This window comes from Marmota monax, unplaced genomic scaffold (genome assembly GCF_021218885.2).
Source record: "Marmota monax isolate L192 unplaced genomic scaffold, Marmota_monax_Labrador192_F-V1.1 WCK01_AAM20220418_F8-fsc00002, whole genome shotgun sequence".
Lineage (NCBI taxonomy): Eukaryota > Metazoa > Chordata > Mammalia > Rodentia > Sciuridae > Marmota > Marmota monax.
Genome location: NW_026693571.1, coordinates 13,357,144 through 13,369,485, shown reverse-complemented (window position 1 = coordinate 13,369,485; position 12,342 = coordinate 13,357,144). Strand labels below are relative to the sequence as shown.

Sequence of the window (12,342 nt, the reverse complement as noted above, 5' to 3'; positions counted from 1 at the left end):
TTAAAAATGTGTTTCATACATGTGTAGGCTCTCTCTTATCCAGCAAGGGGGTCCACGGAATAGGGTCGAGGAGAGTGTGGCTACAGAGTCACTAATCAAGACCTCTGGAGACCAAGCAGGAAGCAGGTCTGATTTTATTGCACAGTTACTATGTACATATACTTGGGCAGTAGGTAGGCAGATTATAGGCAGCCACCAACACAATTTCTGCTAATTGTCCTTGCAGCAATGATTCAAGAAGCAGGCTGTGGAGCAAGCGCAGGGACTGCAACATGTGTCCTCACACTCAGGGCTGTGCCTACGGGGTAAGTGGTTTGCCACTCATGCACCTATCACAAGGGGGAGTGATTTGCCGCTCAGATACCCTTAACATATGCCATGTATGCAGTATTCTATTCACTTGTCCCCACACATATAAAGAACTAATGATGTGACTCAAGGAATTAGAACCCCCCCCCCAAAAAAAAAAAAACCCTTAGAATTAATAGAAAACAGGAAAGATCAAAACCAAATTAAAACCATATTATCATCTCAATAGATGCAAAAAAAGAATTTGATAATATTCAACATCCCTTCATGATATACCCTTCAAGAAATAAGGTATGGACAGAATAAGGGATGTACATGACAAAATAAGGGATGTAAATGGCAAACTCATGTCCTACATCATACTGAATGGGTTAAAGCTAAAACAATTTTTCTAAGATTAGGAACTTGACAAGGTTATCCATTCTCACTACTCTTATTCAATATAGTATTGGAAGTTTTAGGCAAAGACAAAGAGAAAGAAATAAAAATTCAAATATGAAAGCAGGAAGTCAAGTTGTTCCTCTTTGTAAATGACATGATGATTTTATATATAGAAAAACCTAAATTCCTCACCAGAAAACTTTTAGGACTGATAAATTCAGTCAGGTTGTAGAATACAAAAATCAACCTACAAAATTCAGCAGCTTTAAAGTGTGTGGAGGATTGAGTCCCCTGGCCCAAGAGTAGAATTCTTGAGAGTCTCCTGAGACCCAGACTCTCAGCAGAGATCAGCATCTGCTTGTCACTAGGGGTGTATTGATCTCATCTCTCCAGATTAGATACCATCCAACAAAGTTCCTTAAGGCCTGATTAGACCTAACCCCTAAGCCCTAGCCACAAGTATTCCCCTTATAGAACTCTGCAACAGCTCCACCCTGGGAGTACATTAATATGGTCTTTGCAGATAAAACTCCAATTGACAGTATTGCCCATTCCATCCTATCTTATACTAGTGAGAAGATGAGCTGAGAGCTATTTTAATCAGCTTCACTCTTAGGACACTCCAACTGGAAGCCCAGAGAGTAACAAAAAGTGGAAGGGGATAACAACTCACCAAACCCTCAGTATATAGTGCAAAAAGAAATATAGAAACAGCTAGGCGTGGACAGTCACCATCCATTCTTGTCAAATGTTTTGACTATCTCACTAACCTCAGTGCAGACTATTCTTTCATTTTTAATTAAGAATGTGTGTGTGTGTGTGTGTGTGTGTATTCTTGCTGTGCTGATTCATTCATGGACATGTACACATATACATAGTTATTTCTATTTTTCGTTTTCTCATTTTTAACATTTTAAATGCAGTTAGAATTCCTTGCTTTGATTTTTGAGGATTAGAGGCTTTTCTGTTTGTTTGGTTGTTTGTTTGTTTTTCTTTATGTGCTTTTTTTCTGCTGCTAATAGCCAAATTCTCTTTTTTTGCCTTTCTCTCTCTTTACTTTCTTTTTTCCTATTTTTTTCTCCTGCCTTATAATTATCACATCCTACATCTCCTCTGCATTCTCTTTGTTCATATTTTTAACATCAGAAACTTTCTTCACCTTTATTTCAAATTTTCCTTTCTCTTAATGAACTATATTTTTATCATCTTTTAAAATTAACTGGTTTATATAATTCCTGCCCCCACATTCAATAGTCACCATTGTGACTATTACCACTGTGAATGACATAGTTGACATCTGATGTTGGCTTTAATGCCAGATCTACTTCATGGTTATTTACTGGGTTTTTTTGTTTGTTTGTTTGTTTTTTCTGTTGGCAATGGTTTACCCTGCCACTCCTGTTTATGAGGTAAAAATTAATGTTGTTGATGTCATAGTAGGAACAGCATATTTGTTTTAATGTTATATATTATTCACACCAATTGTTACTATTGTTTATTTTCTTCCTTTCTGTGAAGTATTGGGAATCTACAGAGACTCTACAAGTTCACAGGCTAGAGACTCTATTGCTGAACTAAACTCAGCCAAAAGAGAGCACACCTTGCTCCATACACAATTAGTGACACTCAACTTCAGCTACATATTGATAAAACGAACAGAAAAGACAAAAATCCAAACTAATGACTAGTCCCCAAGTAGGAACTTCTAGGGTTGGGTCCTGAGATCCCAATTATAGACATTCACTGCTATGGCAAAATCAGAGAGAACTAATACAATGACTATGGATACCACACCTACTAGGAGGGGTCTAAAACTGGATCGCTCTAGTACATTTTGACAAGGGAAGGTTGTACCCTAAAATGGCCCACACATAACAGTGGAAAAGAAATACATCCAAACATGCATAAAACCCAACACAGGAATACAAGAAATATGAAAAAAACAAGGTAACATACACCACCAAAAGTTAATAATTAACCAGCAATTGACCCCAAAGTTATTGAAGTGAATGAACTATCAAATAAAGCATTCAAAAGATTACAAAAATGATCAATGAATTCCAAGAATGAACAGAAAAAAATTGGATGAATTAAGAAAATGAGTACAGAATATAAATGAGAAATTCAATGAAAAGATAGAGATATTGAAAAAAAATTGGAAATCTTGTAAATGAAAGACACAATAAATCCAATAAAATGTTCAGTTGAAAGTCTTCCTAATGGAATAGGTCATGCTGAAGACAGATTCACAGACCTGGAAAAAAAAGTGACTAGTTTTGAACATTCAAACAGTATTAAAGAAAACAAAATAAGTAGTCATGACTAGAATACTCAAAAGCTCTGAGACAACATTAACATTAATCAAATTCAAGATTCATTGGAATTAAGGAGGGTGTGAGATTCAAGCTAATGGAATGGATAGCCTCTTCAGGGAAATTATAACAGAAAAATTTCCAAACCTTGGAAATGAAATGGACATCCATGTACAGAAAGCATTCAGAATCCCAAATAGACAAGATCAAAGAAGAACATCTCCACAACACATTAAAATGCAGAAGATAAAAAACAAAGATAAAATTTTAATAGCCTCAAGAGAAAAACATCAGGTGATATTTAGATATAAGGCAGTCAGAATTACTTTTGATTTCTCAGTACAACCTCTAAGAGCCAGAATGGCTTAGAATGAAGTGTTACAAGTCCTGAAAAAAACAAAACAAACAAAAAAAAAAAAACTGTCAACCAAGATTACTATATCAAGAAAAGTTATCTTTCAAAATGGATAATGGATGGAGAAATTCCCAAAATAAGAACTCCAAAATAGGCAGAAACGTGAAGAATACCTTACTACTATGCTAGCATCTCAGAACTTAAAGAAATACTTCACAGAGAAGAAATCTAAAAAAAAAAAAAAAAACCCTAGAACTCACAAAATGAACAAATCTCATTTGAATAGTAGCTAAGCAAATGAGAAATAGGACCAAATTAGATGTTAGAAATAAATCAAAATGGCAAGAAGTAATAAACATTTCTCTAAAACATTGGATGTTAATAACCTCAACTATCCAATGGAAAAAAAAATAAGAACCAACTATTTGTTGTTTGCAAGAGATTTACCTTATAGGCAAAGACATCCACAGACAGAAAGCAAAAGAGTAGAAATTGATATACCAAGCAAATGGAAACCCAAAATAAGCAGGAGTAGCTACTCTCATATCTGACAAACCAGACTTCAAATCAAAATTAATAAAAAAAGAGCAAAAAACAGTCACTTTATACTAATAAGTGAACAACTTTACAAGAATATATAGTAAACATTCATGCCCTAAATGTGGATGGAATTAATTACATAAAAGAGGCACTAATGTAATTAAGGCCTGAGATAGACTCCAATACAATAATACTGGGTGGCTTCAACACCTCTCTCACCATTGGATGGGTTATTCAGACATAAAGATAGTAAAGATTCTTTGGACCTAATATATATATTAACAATCAAAAACTTAACGGACACCTGTCCAAAAACAGCTTTCTTCTCAGTGGTTCATGGACCCTTCTTCAAAATAGAACATTTTTTACACCACAGAGTAACTCTTAGCAAATACAATAGATAAATAAATAAATACCAAAAGCATAACCAAAAAATAAAACAAACAATAAAAATTCTTAAAACCTGATATCATTCCTTGCATCTTATCAAATCATAATGGAAAAAAAAATTAGAGATCAATACTAAAAAACCCTACAAAAATAATATAAATACAGAGATTGAAAAATACACTTTTGAATGGTGCATGGGTGGCAGAATAAATCAGGGGGGAATTTTTTAAAATTCTTAGAATCAAATGAGAATAATGCTATAACATACCAGAACTTCTGGGACACCATGAAGGCAGTTCCAAGAGAAAAGTTGATAGCACTGAGGGCTTACATAAGAAAATGAAAAAAATCCAAAATAAACAACTTAATGATACATCTCAAGGCCCTTTAAAAAAGAACAAATCATTTTCAATACCAGTAGAAGAAAGGAAATAATTCAGAGCAGAACCAAAATCAATGAAATAGGAAATAAAAAAGTAACACAAAGGATCAACAAAACAAAGAGTTGGCTGTTTGAAAAGATAAACAAGATTGATAAGCCCTAAGCCAAACTAATAAAATTAGAGACAAAATATAGAAATCATCACAGACATTATGGAAGTCCAGAGGATCACTAAGGACTATTTTTAGAATGTATACTCCAATAAATTGAAACACCTAGAAGAAATGAATAAATTTCTAAACATATATGATCTACCAAAACTAAATCAAGAGGACATAGAAAACCCAAGCCAATCAATAAATAGTAATGAGATAAAGGCAGTAAGAAGAAGGCTTTCAACAAAGGAAAACCCAGAAACAGATGGGTTTTCAGATGAATTCTTCCACATCTTTAAAGGAGAACTAACCCTATCTAATGGTCTTCAAATTGATTCAAGAAATAAAAAGGGATGGAACACTTCCAAATTTATTCCAGTAAGCTGGTATCATACTCATACCAAAGCCAGATAAAAACATATCAAGGAAAGAAAAATAAAGACAGATATCTCTGCTGAACTTGGATGCAAGAATCCTTAATTAAATTACTACCAAATTGTATTAAACAACAAAAATATTAAGTTTAAGAAGATTATACATTATGACCAAGTTGTTTTTATCCCACAGATGCAAGGATGATTTAACATACATAAATCGATAAATGTAACTCATCATATAAATGGAATTAAGGACAAAAATCAGTCATCTCAACAGATGCAGAAAAGGTCTTCAATTCAGCACTCATTAATGATAAAACACTGAAAAACTAGGTAGAAAATTTTACCTCAACATAATAAAGACTATATACAAGAAAAATCAAAAACAAAAACAAAAGAAAAGAAAAAAAAAGCCAACCTCATAACACATCAGGAAAAACTGAAAGCATTTCCTTTAAATTTTAGAAAATTTAATATAATACCAGAAATTATAGTCAGAACAATTAGACAAGTGAAGGAAATAAAGGGATAAAGATAAGAAAGGGAGAAGTCAAATTATCACTATTTGCAGATGATATAATTCTATACTTAGAAGATCCAAAAAACTCCAGTAAAAGATTACTAGAGTTAATGAACAAATTCAGCAAGTAGCAGGATACAAAATCAATATACAAAAATCAATAGTTTTCCAACAATAAATCTGCTGAAAAATAAATAATAAAATATTAGCATTTAAAATAACCTCAAAAAATGAAAAAAAGAAATGAAAGAAAATGAAAGAAAAAATAAAAGAAAGGAAATAACTAGAAAAACTCTAATGAAGCAGGTGAACAACCTCTACTATAAAAACTATAGAACACTGAAAAGAGAAACAGAAGACACAAAAAGATGGGAGATCTCCTATGTTCTTGGAGATGTAGAATTAATGTTGTTAAAGTGGCCATACTACCAAAAGCAATATGCAGATTCAATGCAATTCTCATCAAAATACCAAGACATTCTTCACAAAACTAAACAACAACAAAAAATACTGTACTAAAATTGATTGGCAGAATCACTCAGAATAGTTAAAACAATTCTAATCCAAAAAATCAATGTTGGAGGCATCAAAATACCTGACTTTATGTTACACAGAGTTATAGTAACAAAAGTTTCATGATACTGGAATAAAAATAGACACACAGACCAATGGTAAAGAACAAAAGAAAAAAGACAAATGGACACAAATCCAGTAATCTGATCCTCAACAAATGTGCCCAAAACATACATTGGAGAAAAGACAGTCTTTTTTAATAAATGTTATGGGCAAAACTGATTATCCATATATAAGTACAAGAATGAGACTATATCCTCATTTCACCCTGCACAAAAATTAACTTAAATTGTATCAAATACTCAGGAATTACAGCAGAAACTTTGCAACTCCAGTGGAAAATGTAGGGTAAACATTATAGGCATAGGCAATGACTCTCTCAATAGGATCACTAAAGACCAGGAAATAATACCAAGAGTTAACAGATGGGATGACATCAAATTAAAAACGTATGCACAACAAAGGAAACAACGAAGAATGTGAAGAGAGAACCTACAGAATGGGAGAAAATCTTTGCTAGCTACTCTCTGACAGAGGAGTAATATCTAGAATATATAAAGAAATCAAAATACTTAACACCAAACCCCCCAAATGTTCAAGAGCATTATCAATTAGGGAAAAACAAATCAAAACTATACTGAGACTTATCTTACACCAGTCAGAATGGCAGCCATCATGCAAATAATAATAAATGCTGAAGAGAACACAGAGAAAAAGGAACATTTTACACTGTTGGTAGAATTATAATTTAGTACAATCACCATGGAAATATGTATAGAGTTTCCTCAAAAGACTGGGAATGGAACCCCTCTATGACCCAGCAATACCATTCCTCAGTAGTTATTCTAAAGAATTAAAGTCATCTTACAACAGTGATATATGCATATCCATGGTTATAGTAGCACAATTCACAATAGCAGAACTATGGAACCATCCTATGTGTCCACTGATGGATAAATGGATAAGAAAATGTCATATAAATAACAATGACATTTTATTCAGCCATAAATAAAAATGAAATTATGTCATTTGCAGGAAGGGCACTTGAGACCATTATGTTAAGTGAAATAAGCCAAACTAGAAGGTCAAGGGTCATATGTTTTCTCTTATAGGTTGAAGCTAGAAAGGATAAAGGATAAGAAAGGTGGAGGGTCAGAAAAAGGGACCAGGGGCCGATAGAAGGAGAGGTAGGGGGTAAGTGCTAGGGAGTGACATTGACCAAATAATATTGTTATGTTTGTGAATGCACAAATATGGAACACCAAATTCCATCATTATGTACAACCATAGTGCACCTATAAGCAATGTGAGGGAAAAAACAGGCATGAGCTTAAAGAAAACATTAAAAAGTAGGCAGCTTTTTTTACACTCATAATGAAATTGCTGAGAAAAAAATCAGGAACTCATTCATAATAGCTGCAACCAAGTGCTAGGAATAAATTTAACCAAGGTAGTAAATGATATTTATGATGAAAATTACAAAACTTGATGAATAAAGAAAAAATACACATATACATACACACAAAACAGAAAAACATCCCATGTTTATAGACAGTTAAAATGTCCAAAAAAACCACACAAAGTATTCTTTAGATTAATGCAATTCCTATCAAAATATCAATGAAATATTCACATACATAGAAAAAAAAAACACTCCAAAATGTATGGAACCACAGAACACCTCAATTATCAAACCAATCCTGAGCAAAAATAAGAACCCTAGAGGTACTACAGTACCTGACTTTAAAACATAATGCAAACCTATAGTAACCAAAATGGCATGATACTGGGATAAAAATAGACCCATAGACCAATGGAACAGAAAAATGAACTGAAAAATAAATCCATGTACTTACAGCCAACTGATTTTCAACAAGGGCAGAAAGAATAGACATCAGAGAAAGGAAAATCTCTTCAATGAAGGGTATTGGGAAAACTGCTTATGCATATGCCAAATAATATATTTCATCATATACAAAAATCAGAATAAAATGAATCAGAGTCTTAAATGTAAGACCTGAAACTAAAAAAAAAAAATTCTAGAAGAAAATACAGGGAAAATTCTGCAAGTTATTAGTCTGAGCAAAGATTTTTTTGGATATGATCCAAAAGCACAGGAAATTGACAGGTAGAATCCCATCAACTTTGAAATCTCTGTACAAAGTAAACAAAGTGAAGAGACAATCTACAAAATTGGAGAAAATCTTTGCAAAGTACTCATCCAATAAGAGATTAAATTCCAGACTGTATAAAAAACTCAATAGAGGGGGGAAAAAAAGTTCTGGTTTAAAAAATGGGTAAATGACCTGAATTGACATTTCCCAAAAAGGAGATACAAATGGCCAACAAACAAGAAAAAAATGCTCACCATGGCTAATTATTAGGGCAATGCAGATCAGAAATACTATCAGATATCACCTCTCCCCAGTTAGAATGTCTACTATCAAAAAGACAAAAACTAAATGCTGACAAGGATGAGGAGAAAAGGGAACTCTCACGTACTGCTGGTGGAAATATAAATTAGTACAGCCATCATGAAAAACAATATAGAGTCTCCTCAAAATATTAGAAATCCTTCTACCATATTATTTAGCAATCCCACTATAGGGTCAAAATCAGTAAATCAGGTCAAAAGGCTATTAAATCAGTATTTCAGAGAGACATGCACATTCTCATGTTAGGTGCATCACTACTCATAATAGCCAATATGTGAATCAACCTAGGTGTCTATAGACAGAGGAAAGACAAAGGATGTAGTGCAGATGCATAGTGAAATATTATTCACCCTTAACAAATGATATTTTGTCATTTGTGACAACATGGATGGAAATAGAAGACATTATGTTAAGTGAAATTAGTTAAGCACAGAGACAATTACCACATGTTCTCACTTCTATTTGGAAGCCAAAAAGTTAATCTCAAAGAAGTAGCAAATAGAAAAGTGGTTACCAGATCCCGGGAAATGTGTTGGTGGAAGGAAGTGATGATTAATTGGTACCGGGGTGCAGATGGATGAGGAATAACTCCTAATGTTATTTCTCAGTAGAATAACTATAGTTGACAACAATTAATTGAATACTTTTAAAAAGCTGGTAGACAGAAGTTTATATATCCCTAACAAAAATAAATTATATATAAATTAAGTGATGGATATGCCACTTACCCTAACACTGTATACATACATACATTGAAATATTACACTATACCCTATAAATATGTACAATTACTATGTGTAAATTTAAAAAATCGAAAATTATATTTTTTAAATGGGCTATTAGACTACTAAAAATTCAGGAAGAAAACATAAACATCTTTTGATAATTATGCTACATAAAGTTATCAGACTTCAACACACTGATATTTGCTCTATGAAAATAAATGTGCAATTTGACAATTTTCCTTTTTTTGTAAGTCACATACCTGGCTTCTACACAAAATTTTTATAAATTTATGTTTAATTTCTTTGTTATATTGGCTGTGAATGTAGGTTCTAGGTGGATCAAGAGTTGAACACCACAATATTGAGATATTAACAAATTATTTATACCAATAACATTTTCAAAATTATGAGAACAATTCATAGATCTATTTTATCAAAAATTATCTCAAACACTTTGATTTGAAATTAGCTATTAATAATATTTTAATTTTCTATTCAGGCAAATGTAACAGTCGGGTATTATGAAATAATTAAGAATAGTTTCTGCTGCCATAGAAACAGTCATGACCATTTTATATTACTTTACACCACCCTTTTTTTCTGTCAATCACGGGACACCCACTAATTTTTTAAAGTATTTTTTTTATTTGTTCTAATTAGTTATACATGATAGTAGACTGTATTTTGACACACTAATCATATATGGGGTATAACTTTTCCTTCTTCTGGTTGTATGTGATATAGAATTACATTGGTCATATAATCATATGAGCACACAAGATAGTAATGTTTGATTCATTCTACTATCTTTCCTATTCCCATTCCTCCTCTCTCCCTTCATCCCCCATTGTCTAATCCAAAGCATTTCTATTCTTCTCTAACTGCCCTCTTGTTGGGAATTAGCATCCCCAAAGCAGAGAAAACATTCAACCTTTGGGTTGGGGAGATTGGTTTATTTCACTCACATGCATTTTTTTTTTAAAATTTTCAGTGTATTAAATCAAGTGCCATATACTCCATACTTTACAGACACTGATTAACATCATCTTTGCTTTCCTTGTTTTAAAAGATTTCTGGAAACTTTCTTAGGTCTCTGTTAATGATTAGCTAGATCTTTATGTATCCTACACTCATATGATTTCTTCTTTCACTATTCGTTCTAGTAGTATATTAATCTCCTGTTTCAATATTTTTCTGCATCAAATTTATAAATACAAAGAGACAAATAGTTGCACAAGGTTTATAGCCACAACAAATATAAAAAAATCAGGCTCCCAATTCTTTAATGACAGCAACTCCTTTTAATTATTTTAGCTATTTTTTTGCATTTTTTTCATGTGCCTAAATATATATTCATTGGAGTTTTTACTTTTGTTTTTGATATTATTCATTGACTTGTTATTTTGGAAGGTGAAAATGTATTGCTCTTATATTGCATCTAACACACACACACACACACACACACACACTCACACTTTCCCTTATCTTAACTTCCCAACAGCCACATCATAATTTTTGGTGAGACTAATAATAAACTTTAACATTATTAAAGCTATGTAAATATCATCACAGTTTAGTTGTATAACATTCTATGATCACATTATTATTTTTGTTTTTATCTCATTTTTATTTTTCTACTTACTGCTCTCTTGTTAAACATTCCTGGATTCCTGGACCCAGATCTGCTTCCTATTTGGTTTATAAGCTTCTTTTGGTAAACAAAGATTCCTATAATTTTCTAAGTAAAAGCAAATGACTGGCAAATTTTTAGAGACCTTGCATGCCTGATATTGTCTTAATTATACTTGTATTTGATTAGACTTCACCTGGGCTATAAGAATTCTATATACTCTCAAGTTATACTCCATGTATATATGATATGTCAAAACACATTCTACTGTCATGTATGATTAAAAAGAACAACAACAACAAAAAATTTTTTTTAAAGAATTCTGTATGCTTTTCCAGAATGATTTTCCTCAGAATTTTGAAGGCAGTTGTGTTTTTATCCTAGTTTTCAGGGTTAGGTTTTAGTATTTGATTCCCTATATTTTGTTTTTCTCACAAAACTTCTTTTTTGGTCAGTGATGTATTAAACTTGTTCTTGATAATTCCATTCAATTAGTAAACCATCTCTCTAGATTCTGAAAAAAAATGTTTTCTATATAATTTATTTGATCATTTTCTATTCTTCACTTTCTTTTATCCTCCCAATTAAAAAAAAAAGTTAATCTCCTACAGCAATCTCCTAACTTACTTTCTCCTATTTTCTGTATCTTTTTTAAATTTTGGGAGAATTTCCTCAACCTTATTATTCAATCCTTCCCATGATTGCTTTGTCCTAATACTATTTCCAAAAGTACTTCTACGTTCCAGTTTGCTATGGTCTCCTCTTATTTCAAGGTTGTAGCAACTTCACCGTTTACCTGAAAACATTCATTAAAAGAGCTTTTAAAGAAAGATTTTCTTCCATTCTCTGAATTTCTACAATGCTCCTTCAAAGCTGTTTTATCAAGTACTTGTGCTCTCAACCTTCCGTGTTCTGACTTCTTTTCTTTGTATTTCTAGGGACATTGATGATCCATTCATAATTGGAGGACTAAGGAGTTGCTTGGCTTCTCTGTGTCCAGGGGCTTGCTCACTGGTTCTTTGAGGTTGAAAGGTCATCAGCTGTGCCATTTTATGAGAAGATTCAAAATTCTCAGGACTGCTGGGAAGTTTTCTACCAAAAGAAATGCTCTACTCTCTTCTCTGGGGGATATAAACCTGGATGCCACTATTCTTAGATTTATGTAGTGGAGCAGGAATCTCACCATTCAGAGTGTAGGTTCTCACTTATTCCCACAGATCCAGCATAGCACTTTGCACCTTCAGCTCTTGAGTTTCTT

The 12,342-nt window shown here is 32.6% G+C and overlaps 1 long non-coding RNA gene across 1 annotated transcript in view; it reads left to right on the top strand.

Annotated features, from left to right (window-relative positions):
* Positions 1–240: 240 nt before the first annotated feature.
* LOC131424703 (uncharacterized) overlaps positions 241–12,342 on the top strand; it is a 45,366-nt gene continuing 33,264 nt past the window's right edge. Inside the window, exon 1 of the long non-coding RNA XR_009228142.1 lies at positions 241–305. This is a non-coding gene — a long non-coding RNA (uncharacterized LOC131424703). The remainder of the gene's footprint in view (positions 306–12,342) is intronic.